Source organism: Mustela nivalis (assembly GCF_964662115.1).
Source record: "Mustela nivalis genome assembly, chromosome: 3".
Classification (NCBI taxonomy): domain Eukaryota; kingdom Metazoa; phylum Chordata; class Mammalia; order Carnivora; family Mustelidae; genus Mustela; species Mustela nivalis.
Genome location: NC_139022.1, coordinates 86,070,900 through 86,086,413, shown reverse-complemented (window position 1 = coordinate 86,086,413; position 15,514 = coordinate 86,070,900). Strand labels below are relative to the sequence as shown.

Here is a 15,514-nt window from a genome sequence, read left to right as displayed (position 1 = left end):
CATCATCAGAAAACTTTCTTAAAATGGTCATTAGGTAAGTAATTTGGATATTGCTTTCAGCTACATCTGTTCTTCATACTGAGAGTCAATGTGTTGGTTTCCAAAGGGCTGGCCCTTCAACCTACCATATCTTGTTTTAATCATGAACATAATCAGATTTGTTTGGACTTTGGAAAATTACACTTGCTGAACCCAAAATGTTTTTATGCAGGTAGAATCTGATAAAACAATTTTTAGAGGTAGAATAAAAGTCCCAGAGAAGGGCAGTTTTATAATAAGGCCACATGCTTCCTGGAGGATAGGAGTAGAAGTATAAGAGCCCAGCTTCTAGGCTGTCCGTGTAGACCTCCCCGTGTGCTCACTGATTGATTATGTAAATCCTCCTTCAAGGATTTTGTTTTTTTAATAGCAACAGCTTGTGGCTACTTTCTTCTCTCACTCTTATTCTGCCACCTTGTTATTGTTTTCCTGCAGTTTCAGTCCCCAGCCCTCCAGTGAGGCCACCAAGAGGCTAAGCTTTGACTTTACAGGAGTAGAGGCTTCCAACCCCCATCCTTTTAGCCATTTTCCCTTGTTCCATTCATCCCAACAAATATTTACCAATAGCCAGCTGATTGTAGCAGTGGGACTAACAAAGGTAAATTAGTTTGCCCCTGCTTTAGTGGATCTTAGAGTCTAGCAGGAGAGACAAACGCTTAGGTAATTTTAATAATTTTAGTGTAGCAGGTGAAGTGCTGTGCTAGAAATCCACCGTTTGTGACATGGGAGCACAGAGAATAGAATGTCCATAGGTCAGCCCGGAAGTTTAGAGAAGACTTCCTGTGAGAGATTATGACAAAATCAGATCTTGAGGGATAAGCAATACTGAAAGATGTGGGAAAGGTTCCAGATAGAGGGATGAGTATAAGCCATGACAGAAAGTCATAAAACAGCATAGGGCCTGCAGGGAATCTCAAATAGTTAATATTAAGTCAAGAAGCAACAAGTAATGAAGTTGGAGAGGTTGATGGGCAGGTGTCAGACACCTGCAGAGCCTTACAGGCCAGGCAAAACCTGAATTCTGTAGGTGATGTATAGTCCTTGAATGTAGTTAAGTGGTGAACCATATGATCAGATTTAAATGTTAGATAATTTTTAAATGCCTTGAGATATGGCTTCCAAGGGGGTAATACTGAGGACTGGGAGATGAGTTATGAGGTTCAGTAATCGAGATGATGTCTAGGCAGGGAGACAGAGGATGAAACTGAGAAATTGTGGACATGGTGATTGATTAATTGATTCGGTGTTGGGGAATTAAGAAGGAAGGATAACTTCAAAGCAACTTGGGTTTCTATCCCTAGCAGGATAGATAATAGAGCTCTCAATTGGATTAGGCCCTATAAATGAATGAGCATGTTTGGAGGTACATTTGCCCTATAAGAGGCAATGGAATGCAAAGCACCCAAGCTACCAATTCATGGAGACTATATCCAATCGTGATTTGCAAGTCCGGTGTTAGAGATTTCAAGGGTAGGATTTTTAAGGCACAGAAGCAGTTCTCCCTAGGAGTTTGCTAAGCTTTCTAAAAAGAAAAAAGCAAAGTGAAAATATGCAGAGACAAATCTCTGATTTGGAGACGTTGTGTGTGCTGTTCTCCCCATGGCTCCCCACCCGCCCCCCTCTACCCCTTGACCTCCTTTAGTCACCATGTCATCAGAGAGGGGTTTCCTGTATGTTCCAAGTTCCATTGACAGTACTATGAGAATTTATTCTTAAAACACCCCTCTCCCAGGTTGTCAGGGTGGCTCAGTCGGTTTAAGTGCCCAGCTCCTGGTTTCAGCTCAGGTGGTGATCTCAGGGTCATGAGATTGAGTCCCAAGTCAGGTTCCACCCTCAACGGGGAGTCGGCTTGAGGATTCTCTCTCCCTCTTCCTTTACCCCTACCACCGCTCATGCTCTCTGTCTGTCTCTCTCTCTCTAAAATAAATATATCTCTAAGGAAAAAAAACCCACCCCTCTCCCATTTCGAATTTTCCCCATATGGTGTCATGGAAAACTGGTCAGAATGTAATTTCCTTTCCACCTTGTTGTAACATCCATTACTTTAAATCTTTCTGTGGTTCTGTCATTAACAATATATATAGTTATATACATATATATATATATATAGAGAGAGAGAGAGAGAACTAGAGAGAGAGTGAGAACTAGAACTCACAAAATTTTGATGCTACAGTGAAAAGCAGTTGCATTTGCTTGTTTACAAAGAAAGCTCACTAGCGATAACCTTCTGTCCCTTTTGGCTTCTCTTTCTTCATAACTTCAGTTTTTCTTTGAAGATTAGGTAATTCTATTTGAAACACCAGAAAAGCATGCTTGACTAAGAAGTGTTAAGGTTTATTGCCAAAGGTGTGATTAGGCAGGTGGATGAACTACAGTAGTAAGCACTAGGGAATGAAAATACAATATGAGCCATAAGACATAATCCTCAATTTCCAGTAGTCTCTATAAAAAGTAAAAAGAAAGAGGAATTAATTTTAAGAGTATGTTTTATTTAACCCAATATATCCTAAATATCATCATTTCTACATTTAATCAGTACATATATATTAATAAGGCTGTTTTTTCATGCAAAATGTTCAGAATCTGGTGTGTGTTTTCCACTTCCAGTAAATCTCAATTCAGATACTAAGTTTTCATCAGAAATCTGTGATCTGTACTTAGACTTCATAAAATTAAATTTGAAAAAGCATATTCATGTACCCACATGATTCCAAACATACTTACAATCTCCTAATTGTACTCTGTGTTTTAAGTGTTCATGGCCACCTGTGGCTGCTGTGTGGGAGAGAGCACACAGTAGACCTTTTACCCTTCTTCTCATCCCTGCATTCAGGGTGCTGTACATGAACTTAAGGTAACTGAATATTTCTGGGAGATATTTATGTAAGTTTGCAAATCACTTAAGCCTTTGAGATCTCACCTGGTAGCTCTGGATAACAGAGTTCTCAGAATGGCACTGTTAGGCTCCTGAGGATCTTTACAGGAAGGAGTAAAGGTCAGGAGCTGGTGAAATAGAATATAAAAGCATTGGATCAAGACAGGATCTGGTAAGTGGTCTGTAAAATAAATTTGTGTCCATTTTAAAACATTAATTGTATTAGGAAATATTTTTTGTAATTTGAAAGTTGCCTTGAAAGGAAGTTTCAGACTTTAGAGTAGGTTTTCTGTTACTGCTTGTCTGGTGGGTTGGTCAGTTGCTTGTTTTGCCTTGGGTCCAAATATATGATATTAGAAATTTCACCATTTACTCTTTGTACTAAAAAAAAAAAAAAAAAAGAAAGAAAAAGAAAAATTGCTCCAGTGTGAGCCTAGTTACCCCCCAGAAAGTAAGAATTCTTAGTGTGGTGAATCCAGCCTAAGATTGAAGCTCATTACCTCCCTACCAATGCAACACACACACACACACACACACACACACACACACACACACGTATATTCACATATACACTTAAGGACATGTGTGGCTTCAGAGTAGAAAGCTTCCCTAACAAAGGACAGTAGAAGTGTTGGAACCACATGGAAAGCTACATCAGACCTTAGCAGTCAGAAGGCTTGTTTCTTTGCTATCAGATATTTTTTCGTTCTGGCAGGGGTGGAGGAGTGAGAAGTAGAGTCCTTCCTTCCTTCTCCCTCTTACTCCATGGACTTCAGTGGGATGAGCATGGCAAGAGTCTGGCCTGGACACCCTCTCTGCAGTGTGAGCCCACTTGTGGGGTCTGCAGTGGAAAGGAAGGAAGAGGGAGATGATGGGCGGGATAATTCCAGGCTCCTCCAGGAACCTCCTGGTCCAACCTTCTTCCTCTTCCATCTTTTCTGCTCCAGGTTCTCCTTTTGGTGATTATGTAGCAGACCTCTTGCCTTAGGAGTCTTCTGACACATTCCAGGAAACACAGGCCATTCATTTGTTTGATTTTTTGAGATGTTTTAGACTTACTCCGAGTCTGCTGTCTCCTGTCTTATAGCTGCTCCTCTAACTCATCATTTTCTATTTATTTATCTTTTTAAGTTTGAGCTCGCATTTCATTTAACCTTAACGTTTAGACAGAAAACTCTCACAACATTTCATCTTTTTGTCTGAGGTTTTCCCGGCTTTCAACACCAGTCAATTAAACTTAGTAACATTTATGAAACACCTGCTCTGTGCTAGGGACCTTGTTGGGTGCTTTGGTGTCAAACATACAATCAAACAACAGTCAGATGGAGGGGAAGCAAACTAGAAAATGCTAGACTTTCTTTCATGCACAAAAAATCAGGGTGGTGTGAACACTTAAACCAGATATTCCTAGGGGACAAATTGGTAACAGAATATGCATAAATTTTTCTTTGCTCTCAAAGGTTGCTCTGGTGATCTGGTTATTTGCATTCTGATCCTGTGACATACTAACTGAATATTTTATGAGGCCAAAGCAAAAAATGAACAGAAATCACAAAAATACCTTACCAGCTCTTTGCCGTAGATCTCTGACCACTTTATCCTATAGTAACAACTTGGATCAAGGCTTCATTTTTTAGCGTTTTATTGAATAAATTCACTAAGTTATCTTTACCCCATTAGAAACATGGCCCCTAAGATTTACTATATCTTACTCATAGAGAATTGCTTTTCCTTTAAATACCTACAAACATGGGGCGCCTGGGTGGCTCAGTGGGTTAAGCCGCTGCCTTCGGCTCAGGTCATGATCTCAGGGTCCTGGGATCGAGTCCCGCATTGGGCTCTCTGCTCAGCAGGGAGCCTGCTTCCTCCTCTCTCTCTCTCTGCCTGCCTCTCTGCCTACTTGTGATCTCTCTCTGTCAAATAAATAAATAAAATCTTTTAAAAAATAAATAAATAAATAAATAAATAAATACCTACAAACAACCTGGGTGGGGGGAAAACAAAACCCACTGAAAATGTAATAATAAACAGGATTTCACATTAAATCGGAGATTGTTTGGGATGTGTAGGCTGGGAAGGGGTAGTGGCAGGCTGGAGGTGGAGGAGGGATAGGAGAGAAGATGAAAGAGGTGAGGCGCTTTCCTGGCTACAGAACCAAACCTGAGAGAAGAAACAGAGTCCAAGAGGGGTCTCCATCCATTTAACCAAACCTCATGCCATCATCCCTGCCACTTGTCTCTAAATTTCCCTCTCTAAAATATCCCTGTCTTCTTCTGGTGTGAGACTTCAGTGAGAAGGTTATTTTTACCCTCTTCATTTTATCCTCCGTGAGTGACTCAAAGAAGAGTTGTCAGTGATTTGAAAGGGACACACGCTCCATGACCATGTAAGTGGCCGCCTCTGGGCACCTAACCCACAATGCTTTCCTGATAAGAAGTTATCAGTGGTAGCTAGCAAGGCAATCAAAAAAGTCAAATAAAAGGAAGAAAGTGTTGGAGGCAGTTTGGGGACTGGAAATGACTTCTGAGAAGTAAAAGTATGAAAAAGAAGGGAAACTTTGGTGATGGGGAACAGACATAGATGGGATTTTACCAGGACACGGTTTGCCACTGAGTGAAACGTAAAGCCAATGAGAAATAAAGGATGTACTAGAGAACCGTGATGGTCTGTGGTGCCCTTAAAGGTGACATCCATTCCAAAATAGGGAGCCCAGGTCCTAGCGAGGGTTTTCCCGAGCTGTGTCCTCCTGGAAAATTACTTAGCCCTCTGAACGTCAGTCTCTCCATCCATAAAATAAGAACATCAGCTGATCATCTTTTAGGTTTCCTCAACTCTAGATATCTCTTCTTACTTTTTACGTTGCTAAAAACCTTAAGAGGAATGGTTAGAAAACTGTTTGCTAAAATTTAAAGGCTTGCATTTTCACCAATGATCCTGTCTATGGTAGAGGAGGGCAAAAGGGAGGGGAATCTGTATTGCATTTGCTTGCTGATACAAGAAACATGATGGGAAATATTGGCCATTTACCTCTCGCAGTCTTTAAAAAGAGTAACAGTATTGCCTATGTTTCTAGTCCTATGTTAACTCCAAAAATTCTTTGTCTTATTTGATATATATAATAATTAGGAGAAATGGGCAGGAAATTGCAAATCAGTTACTTCGTTTGATATTTATGGCAATTAGGAGGAATGGGCAGAAAAGTTCCTATATTTACCAGTGACATTAAACTCAGAGAGTTCAAATAATTTTTTCAGGGCTGGCTATTGACAAGGGCTGGAATTAGATTTCAGGTCTCCAGAACCCTGGAGCTGGATACTTGCCTGGACTTTTTGCATAATCTTTTCAGAAGTGACCAGAAACATGGGGGTGCTACCTGAGTTGCCACAACCCTAAATGATGTCGAAAGAAGGACTCCGCTTCTCAGATCAAACTACACTTTTCTTTGGTCAATTTGTAACTGTCTCTTAGCCAGGAGCCTCCCAACTAGGGTGCAGACAGCCTAGGCACCCATAAATGATAATTAGGGTGCAGAGGGGGAAATAGTAAGAAGAATTCTATTACATTTATTTTGTGTCATTCTTATAATTAATTTTTGTATGTTTCATAAGGTATTTATTAGCACAAAGCATCCTCCTAAATAGCACCTAATAGGACTGATAAATGGGGCTCTATGTTTTACTGATTAAATCCATGATCAAAATGTTTGGAAACTAGGTTTTAAAAAATGGAAGGAAGGATGTAGAAAAGGAAGGAAGTCATATGGCCATTCTTAGGGGTCCCTGTTTTTCTCATTCCTTTTGATGCCCCGGGGCAGAGAGTAGAAAGGGGTATGGAAAGGAGCAGGTTCAATCAGAACCTTGAAGAAAATCCAGAAAAGTAGACTAACAAATGGAACTGCTCTGGCCGAACTGGGGCAGCTGGTCACATGCTCCCCACCAGCACAAAGGTCTCTGTTTCTCTCTCACACACTGCAGCCCTTTGTCCATCAGAATCCACAATTCCGTTCAGCTGTTCTTACTGCACTTCCCTCCTGTCTTTCTAGTCTATTAGGCAGTAACTGTAAAGCAGAACTTCACCAGCCTTTAAAAGAAAAAGTTGAAAGGGAGAAAAATATGTCCAGATCAATGAGCCTACAGGTCCTTTCTCATGAGAAAATAAAGTCTAACCTACCCAGAGAAGATGACTTGGGAATTTTTATATTATTCATCACTTACAAAGTAGCTGCCAACTGATTTTTTTTGTTTTCTTCAAAACTCCTCACACTATGCTGGGAAGGGTAGAAAATAAGAAAGGACTCTTCTGAGGAGGAAGAAGATTGTTGACTTTCACCTTTGGGCTCCAGGAAGTTAGTGTACCCAGGATTATTGAATTATTATTAATATTATTATTCAAAGATTTATTTATTTGAGAGAGAGAGTGTGTGAGAGGAAGAGCACAAGCAGGGGTAGCTGCAGAGGGGTAGGTAGAAGCAGAATCCCTGCTGAGCAGAAAGCCCAACATGGGGCTTGATCCCAGGTACCGAGATCATGACCTGAGCCAAAGGGAGACAGTTAGCCAACTGAGCCACCCAGGTGCCCCAAATTATTATTAACCTGGGAGATAAAAGGAATGGTGCGTTATGTTAAATAAATAAATGAGCTTTTTTACTATAATGCGAAGCAAGAGATCATCTCTTAGGGCCCATATTTGAGACCGTTTCAAGGAAAAAGAGCCATAGATGAAATAAATGGTGCCTTGACATGTTAAAAAAAAAAAAAAATAGAGCAGCAAAGGAGCCCACCTGAGGATTAAGATCACAAGTGTGCCCATGTCACAAAGCTGCTTTCTGTTCCCTTAATTGTCTGTAGACACTTAAGACACCAGATCGTTGTTACCGTATTTTCTCGCCAGCAGGGACCACAGACATTGCCTCACGACAGCTTAGCGGGTATGACAGGCTTGCAGGGAAGGAATCTGGAGGTTTCTGAGTATGAGCTTTCTGTGTTTAAAGTGCGTATCCCTTACTCTGAGGGGCTGGGGGAGGCAGAGTCTTTCATTTCTTGTTCTGTTTCTGTCCCTCAATTCCTTGGGCAGACTCAATTTCATTTTATAGAGAAAATCCACTAGAGAATTGTGAGGACATTCATTCCTCATCCGCCGTGTTCTTTATGCTGCACATAGTACTGTAGTCACTGTGTGCCTGCGGTAGTCTAAGTGCTGCCGAGACTAAAATGAAGAAAACATGACCCCTCAGATGGGACGCAGTCTGATTAAAGAGATAACACAGCTAGTCAAATTAGCAATATAAAACCACATATGAACCAAGACACAAATACGTGGTAATTTCAATAAGTACTATTACGTTCCTTGAGGACAAGAGAAGGCGCCCTCATCTTGCAAATAAATAAAGGAACAAATGGAGTCCTCACAGCTGCGCTCTGATATCCTCTCCTGCTGTCCTTTGTTCTGCCCGCCATCTTTGGCTCCAGGGCCTGGACCCCACTGGCACAGAAATGAGAAGAGTGGGCTAGAGTTCGCAGCTTAAGAGTGTGAAGCAGTGGCTTCTGTGTCTCTCTTCCCAGCTTACAGCATGCAACAGAGCATTCATTAGTGCACCCTACCGAATCACAGAGGGAGGGACTGAGGGCTCAGGGAACAGTGACAAACACAGAAGCTGGTGAAATGCATTGGCAAAGGGAACCAAATACTGACTGTCACAAAGGATCATTAGTTTAGTGTCTGTTATTTAAATAAAAATAAGGTCAGTTAGCAAACAACCTGTGCCTAAGCTGAGTAAGACTAATGCTGTTTTTCTTCCGTAGTGAAATCAACTGTCTTAATTAGAGTGGTGTAGAATTAACTATTTAGAATCATTCTCCTCCAAGTACTTCCGGTAGGGACATTTGAAAGAACTAACTCAAACAGTCCCTGTGGTGGCCATACATTCCAACTAAAATATCAAATGCATAGTGTAAAAAAAAACCATTTTTTTCCTATTCTTAGAATTCATATGTATATGATCTTTCAGAAGTGTAAAGGTTTTATACTGAAAAAACTAAAAACGCCAAAGCTTTTTAAACTCTACACTATCTGAAAATCTGAGACACGGGAGGATTATTCCTACCATGCTGTGGATTTTTAAATTACTGTTGCGTAAATCAACAAGAATTCTGAGAACTTGAAAAATAGTGAGAAGTAGTCAAGTGATTGTTGTTATGTTATATTGTTTGGCTCTGATTGTATTCATTCCTGAGAGTTCATTATTACCTCCCCCACTTTTTTCTTTTTGCTGGATTAAACTATAGATTGCTTTTTTGTTCTTTTTTAATGTTTATCTTCAAATTCTTAGTTCAAAAACTTAACTATAAAATGTCATCAGAGGGCACCTGGGTAGCTCAGTTGGTTAAGTGACTGCCTTTGGTTCAGGTCATGTTCCTAGAGTCCCAGGATCTAGTCCTGTATTGGGAATCCCTGCTCAGCAGGGAGTCTGCTTCTCCCCCTGATCCTCCTCCCTCATGTGCTCTCTCATTCTCTCTCTCTTAAATAAAATCTTTAAAAAACAGACAAATAAAATAAGAAAATAAAATATCATCAGTCTGAATTTATTAAATATCTTTACCCTTCTCCGAAATCAAGCAAGAAACTTGTCTACTAAACAACTTCTATTTTCTCAATTTTCCTTACTGTTTTATCATTAGTAGCAGTTACCAAAATCTTTTTAACAGTCAACAGTTAACAATATTAACTGTTCCAGTCCATATAGCTCTGTGACAAATTTCTCTAAAACTTAGTGGCATAAAGAACCAAATGTGAGTATTATGCTCACAGATGTTCTGGATCAGGAATTGGAGCAGGGCAAATTAGAGACAGTGTGTCATTGTTTCACACTTTTTAAGGCCTCCTTTGGAATCTGGCTGTTGGATGGGGGCCTCAGTTTCTCTCTGTTTTCCTTTCCATGTGGCTTCTTGGTATAGGCTATTTTGGGCTTCCCCATATCATGGTAGCTGGATTCCCAGGGCAAGTCCCCAAGAAGGAAACAACCCTGCAGAAGCCCTATCATACCTCAGAAGTCACACAGTGCCCCTTCTCTTTTTCCCTCCTCATTAAGGTGGCCACAAGATCTCCTCTTCAAGGGCAGGAACATAGACTCAGTCTCTTGGTGGAGGCATGGCAAGGTTCTCCAACAGCAAGGACGGTTGCAGCAGGCAACTAAGTGTTGCCGTGACCATGCTTGTCAGATGCAATCTGTCACACTAACATATCGTGAGAATTTACACAGGTGTCCTTATTCTTTACATTTCATGTCTTTATTTTGGGTTTCTTTTTGTGTGTATGATGCACATCGATTAGTGGTTTATCAGAACCCCTATGATATTCGCTCAAATGTTTTATACCTTATATCTTACTCTTGAAGCAGAGATTCACTGATTATAAAATTTACATCGGCAGTTATTTTTATTAGTGCTTTGAAAATATCCTATTGCTTTTTTTCCCCTTTATAGTATTTTTTATTGTGGTAAAATACACTTAACGTAAAATATAATGTGTTCACTGTGTTTAAGTGTACAGTTCACTGGTATTAAGTACATTCATATTGTTGTGTGACCATCACCACCATCCAGCTCCAGAATACGAAACTGTACCCATTAAATAATAACTTCCTATTACCTCTCTGGCAGCCCCTGACAATCACCATTCTACTTTCTGTCTTTATGATTTTAACTACTAGAGGTATTTGTTCTTTTTTCACTGGCTTATTTCACTTAGCGTAATGTCCTCAAGATTCATCCATGTTGTAGCATGTATCAGAATTTCCTTCCTTTTTAAGACTAATATTCCATTGTATGTGTTTAGTACATTGTGTTTATCCATTGATGGATGCTTGGATTATGTCCACATTTTCAATATTGTAAATAATGCTGCTATGAACATAGATGTAGAAATATCTCTTTGAGACCCTGCTTTCAATATTTTTTAAATTATATTTATTTTTAATTTTTGGTTTTTTTTTAGACAGAGAAAGAGAGAGCACTGTGAGCGTATGGGGGCAGGAAGGGGCAGAAGAAGAGGCAGAGAATCTCAAGGAGACGCCCTGTTTGGTGTGGAGCCCAATATAGGACAGGCCTCTATCCCACAACCCTGAGATCATGACCTGAGCCAAAATCAAGAGTCGGTCACTTAACTGACCGAGCCACCCAAACGCCCCATCAATTTTCTGAATATAACTTAGAAGTAGAATTGCTAGACCATATGGCACATTTGGAACTGACATACTCTTTTCTACAGAGGCTATACCAATTACATCCCCACACAGTGGGAACACTCCCCCTGGAAATTGGCTAGCCTTTCACAGACTCCAGGTTTCCAAAATAGTTGAATATATGTATTCTGCCAGCACTGTTGGTGTCTATATGGAAAGAAAGACTTATCCTGCTTCTGAATCCACAGTCTTCCTGGAATCCATATATCCCATTGCTTTTTAACATCTATTGTTGCTGATAGAAATCCACTTTTATTCTGATTGTCATCTATCTTCTTGATCTGGTAATTTATACTTTTTTTTTCTTTTTATACTTGACATTAAATATCAAGTCAATTTCTGGGTCTGGATTTTTGTGGCTCATTTATTTATTTATCTCAGTTCTGTGTGTACACTTTAAATCTGAAAAAGCAAGTATTCCTTTAATTCTGGGTAATATCTTCTACCATTTCCCCTTGGAATGTTGTTCCTCTCTCATCTTCTCTCTACTCCCTTTTCCTGGGGCCTCTGATAGATACACTGCAGCCTCCAGGTCTCTCAGCCACTTTTACATTTTTCAGTCTGTTTCTTCTCTCTGTACTATGCTATGGATCAATTCCTTAGGACTGTGCTTTAATTTACTAATTCTCTGTTTGACTGCTTCTGTTTAGTATTTTAGGGAATAGGTGTTCTCCCTTTCTTTGAGCTCCTTCGTACACTAAATTTAAGCTAATATTCAGATGGGCATACTGTCTTTGTCTTTAGATAAACCGATCTCCAAATGGCTGACTTTGTTGGCATCTGGAGTCCTCTTATGTGTGGAATAACTCTTTAGAAGCTCATCTCAAGCAACAGTATTTTTTTTTTCTTCTTCCCTTTTGGCAACCCTCCAGCATTGATTACTGGCTTCATGGTTGCCACCACTCTTTTCCTCAGGACCCAGAATTCTGATTCAGGCTGCTCTTGGATATTCAGGGCATCTTATGCTGGAAAATACTGAAAATAATTACACCTGCATTCCCCAAGCTGGTAAACAGCTGAGTGCCATTGCTGGCATGGAGGCTGTCTTTCTCCATCCTGTCTACCCACACACATGGCATATTAGAAGCTGTAGCCAAAGATAATGGAAGCAAATAGTTTTATTTTGGCCTCCTTTACGGAGAGGCCAATCCATCCCAGCATCTGATTTTAGAAAGTAGGCTGGGCTTCAGTTTTGTTTCCCTCAACCTTACATGAAATGGTTTTAATTCCCATTGTTCCACAAGTTTCAAAATGCCAGCTTCCAGACTTAGAGCCTGCAAGATCCACAGACCAAGCCTCTCAACTTCAGCTCACGTTTTTCTCTATTTAATGGATGCCCCTCTTCTGTACTGTGAAAAGGTCTAGCATATTTTTCTAGTTTAAAATCATACCTATGTGTTTTGAATTTTTTCTCTTTTGTAAAAATCCAACCTTGTTACATGTATGAAAGATCCGGGGTGTTTAAAATTGTAAATTTACAATACTATCCTAACTGGAAATACGAATTTCTCTGTGATGCCCTGTTTTATCTCATTAAGTAATACCAAAGATAATACAAGTAAGTATTGGAGCAGAGGAGAAAGGATGAAGGTCATGCAAGTTGTGTAAAGCCCAACATCTCATTTATTTATTCTGTTATAATAGCTCAAGGAGAGAAGAATTGCATGGCATTCTTTACATTAATTGGGGTATTATATAATTTGTTTTGCGTACATGTACAAATGCCCTGGAGGGCCCAATGATATGATGAGAGTCCGTGTCTAGCTGGTTCTTCCTCTGGGAACACACACTTTGGTATTAGGCACTTGCCTATATTGCAAATGGTTTTCATCTTTATACTGTACTTGGGATTTTCTATTTCTAAGCCCTTCCTATTATAAACTATATGAACAGAATAGGAAAAATGGCAGAGAATGAGTATATTCTTTAGGTACTGACAGGCTAATTTTTCTCAGTGTAAGAAATACTGAATATTCAGATTTTCCTCTCTCTTTCTTTTAAACTCAGTGGAAAGCCCGTACTATTCTTTCTTTCTTTCTTTCTTTTTTTTTTTTTGCTCAGTATGAAAATCAGGTCCTCTTTTTTTTCTATTTCTAAGCAATATATGAATGGGGTTTTAATAAATCAAATAATGAAAAAGCTTGTAGATTAAAAGTAAGTGTCTCTCCCACCCCAACCAACTTTTTCTCTCTTAAAAAGCCACATTTTGGGGGCACCTGGGTGGCTCAGTGGGTTAAGCCGCTGCCTTCGGCTCAGGTCATGATCTCGGGGTCCCGGGATCGAGTCCCGCATCGGGCTCTCTGCTCAGCAGGGAGCCTGCTTCCTCCTCTCTCTCTCTCTGCCTGCCTCTCTGCCTACTTGTGATCTCTGTCAAATAAATAAATAAAATCTTAAAAAAAAAATAAAAAGCCACATTTTTTTTCCCACATAAATAACTGTACGGCATCCTCATTTCTACGCCTGCTTTTCCACTTCTTCATCATATATTTGGAGATTTTTTTCAGTATCAATATACATAGATTCACTTTTTTTTATAGCTGCAGAGTATTCTGTTTTAGGAATGTACGATAATTTATTTAATCTGTCCCTTATTTATAAGATTATAGGCTAAAAAAAAAGATTATAGGCTATTTCTAGACTTTTGCTACTATAAATCATTATGCAGTGAATATTCTTGTAGATACAGTTTTGCTCACATATACTAATTTATTGATAAATGCTGTGCCAAACTGCTCTCCACTGAGGTTACATTGAAATAAATCTTTAAAAACAAATGCACTATTTTCCTAAACTGAAAACACTTAAAATTTAGCACTGTTGTTTCAGTCTGCAAACAATTCTATATCCATTCTCTTCAAGTTTGCAGCTGACCATATTTTTATGTGAGCGCAATTTATGATTGTTAGTTAAATACTTTGCGAACAACTTATTTTATTAAAAAACAACTTACTTTATTAAAAAAATAAAATATTGTTCAAGCTTGCACATTTTGATGACAAATTGGGGGGAAATGCTCAGAATTAGGATAAGTCCTCGGAATGTATTTGCCTTATCCTTTGGGACTTTGGCCAGTCCCTGGTCTCATCAACCATTTTTATGTTTATATATTTTAGAACTTTCAGTATATTCTGCAGACAGGAGAGTTGCTTGACAATGTTTTCCTCTTTGGGAAGGCTCAGAAAGGCTGCTTCACCCACACCCCTTTTTGGAGTTTCCTCTCTCCACACCATCCCTCTTATCCTGGCCTCAGCTGTTTTCATGGAGGCTGAACACTAACCTTAAGCCTACAATGAGGTGAGACAGTGGCCTTTGAAGACTCTTGAATCAGCAGCTTCATCAACAGCAGTGTCCTCATCAGTTCTCACTCAGGGAGGTCAAATGGAGGACTCCCAAAAGGCGTCATCAAGAGTAGCAGGAACTCTAGAAACAAAGAAGGTAGATAAGTTTCTGAGCACCGGAGGGATGAGTTGAGGCTGAGGGGGAGCCCAGTCATAGGGCCACTGGGGCTCTGACATCTGAATAACTCTTCAGTCTCTGTTGGCCTAGCTGGGCAGCTCAAGGCTTTTTTTCCTGTCATCTTTAATGTACTCAGTAAATAGAGTAACTTCAGCATAACTTAAACTCCATGGAAATAACTGACTCAGTATTCTTAGCAAACCATAAAACAGAAGCACATTTAGTCATTCACCAAACGGCAGTTGAAAGCCTGGGATGTACAAAGTCCTGGGGCACAGTGATCAAGATAGGACAAGATCTCCGCTGCCATGGAACTTAGAGTTCTGTGAAAAGGGCAGAAAAAAATGAATAAGAAATAGAGTGGAGAGGGGTAAGTGCAACGCAAAGTAGTGGATGGTGATTGGATAGCACCCTGGTGACTATTTTGGTATTGAGGGATCAGGTAAATCTCCCTGAAGAAGTTACCCCTAAGCTGAGACCCAAATGACAAGAGCAATCCATTTGAGAGCTAAGGGAAGAGAAACCAGCTAAAAGAAAAGCCCTGAGGTAATAATGTGTATATTGGAGGAACAGAATGACAGTTCAGTAAGGGAGAAGCTTGTGTCACAAAAGTTAGAAAGGCAGGCTGGGACTAGGTTGTATAGGGCTTTGCATGCCCCAGTGTATTCTATCTAGAGTTCTGTCTAGAATATTTCAAGGATATTCTAACTTGATAAAAAGCCATAAATATTATAACCAAGGGAAGATATGATATGATACATGGTTTTAAAAGCTCACCCAGTAGTGCATTGCTGGAGGGGGGGTGGTAGTAGTGAAGGCAGCTAACACAGTAGTCTGGTGCAAAACAATGGCATCGGAGGGTGGGGTGGTTGCAGTGCACGTGGAGAAGCATTTAGAATCTGGGA

General features: G+C 39.9%; 1 long non-coding RNA gene across 6 annotated transcripts in view; it reads right to left on the bottom strand.

The window, feature by feature from the left end:
• Positions 1 to 15,514, bottom strand: part of LOC309860701 — an 83,954-nt gene that overhangs the window by 55,775 nt on the left and 12,665 nt on the right. For 5 of the 6 annotated variants that reach the window (XR_014309536.1, XR_014309537.1, XR_014309538.1 and 2 more), the window contains exon 3: positions 14,427 to 14,573. This is a non-coding gene — a long non-coding RNA (uncharacterized lncRNA). Of the gene's footprint in view, positions 1 to 2,959; positions 3,043 to 14,426; positions 14,574 to 15,514 lie in introns of those variants that run through there. The other variant, XR_014309541.1, reaches the window with a different exon arrangement.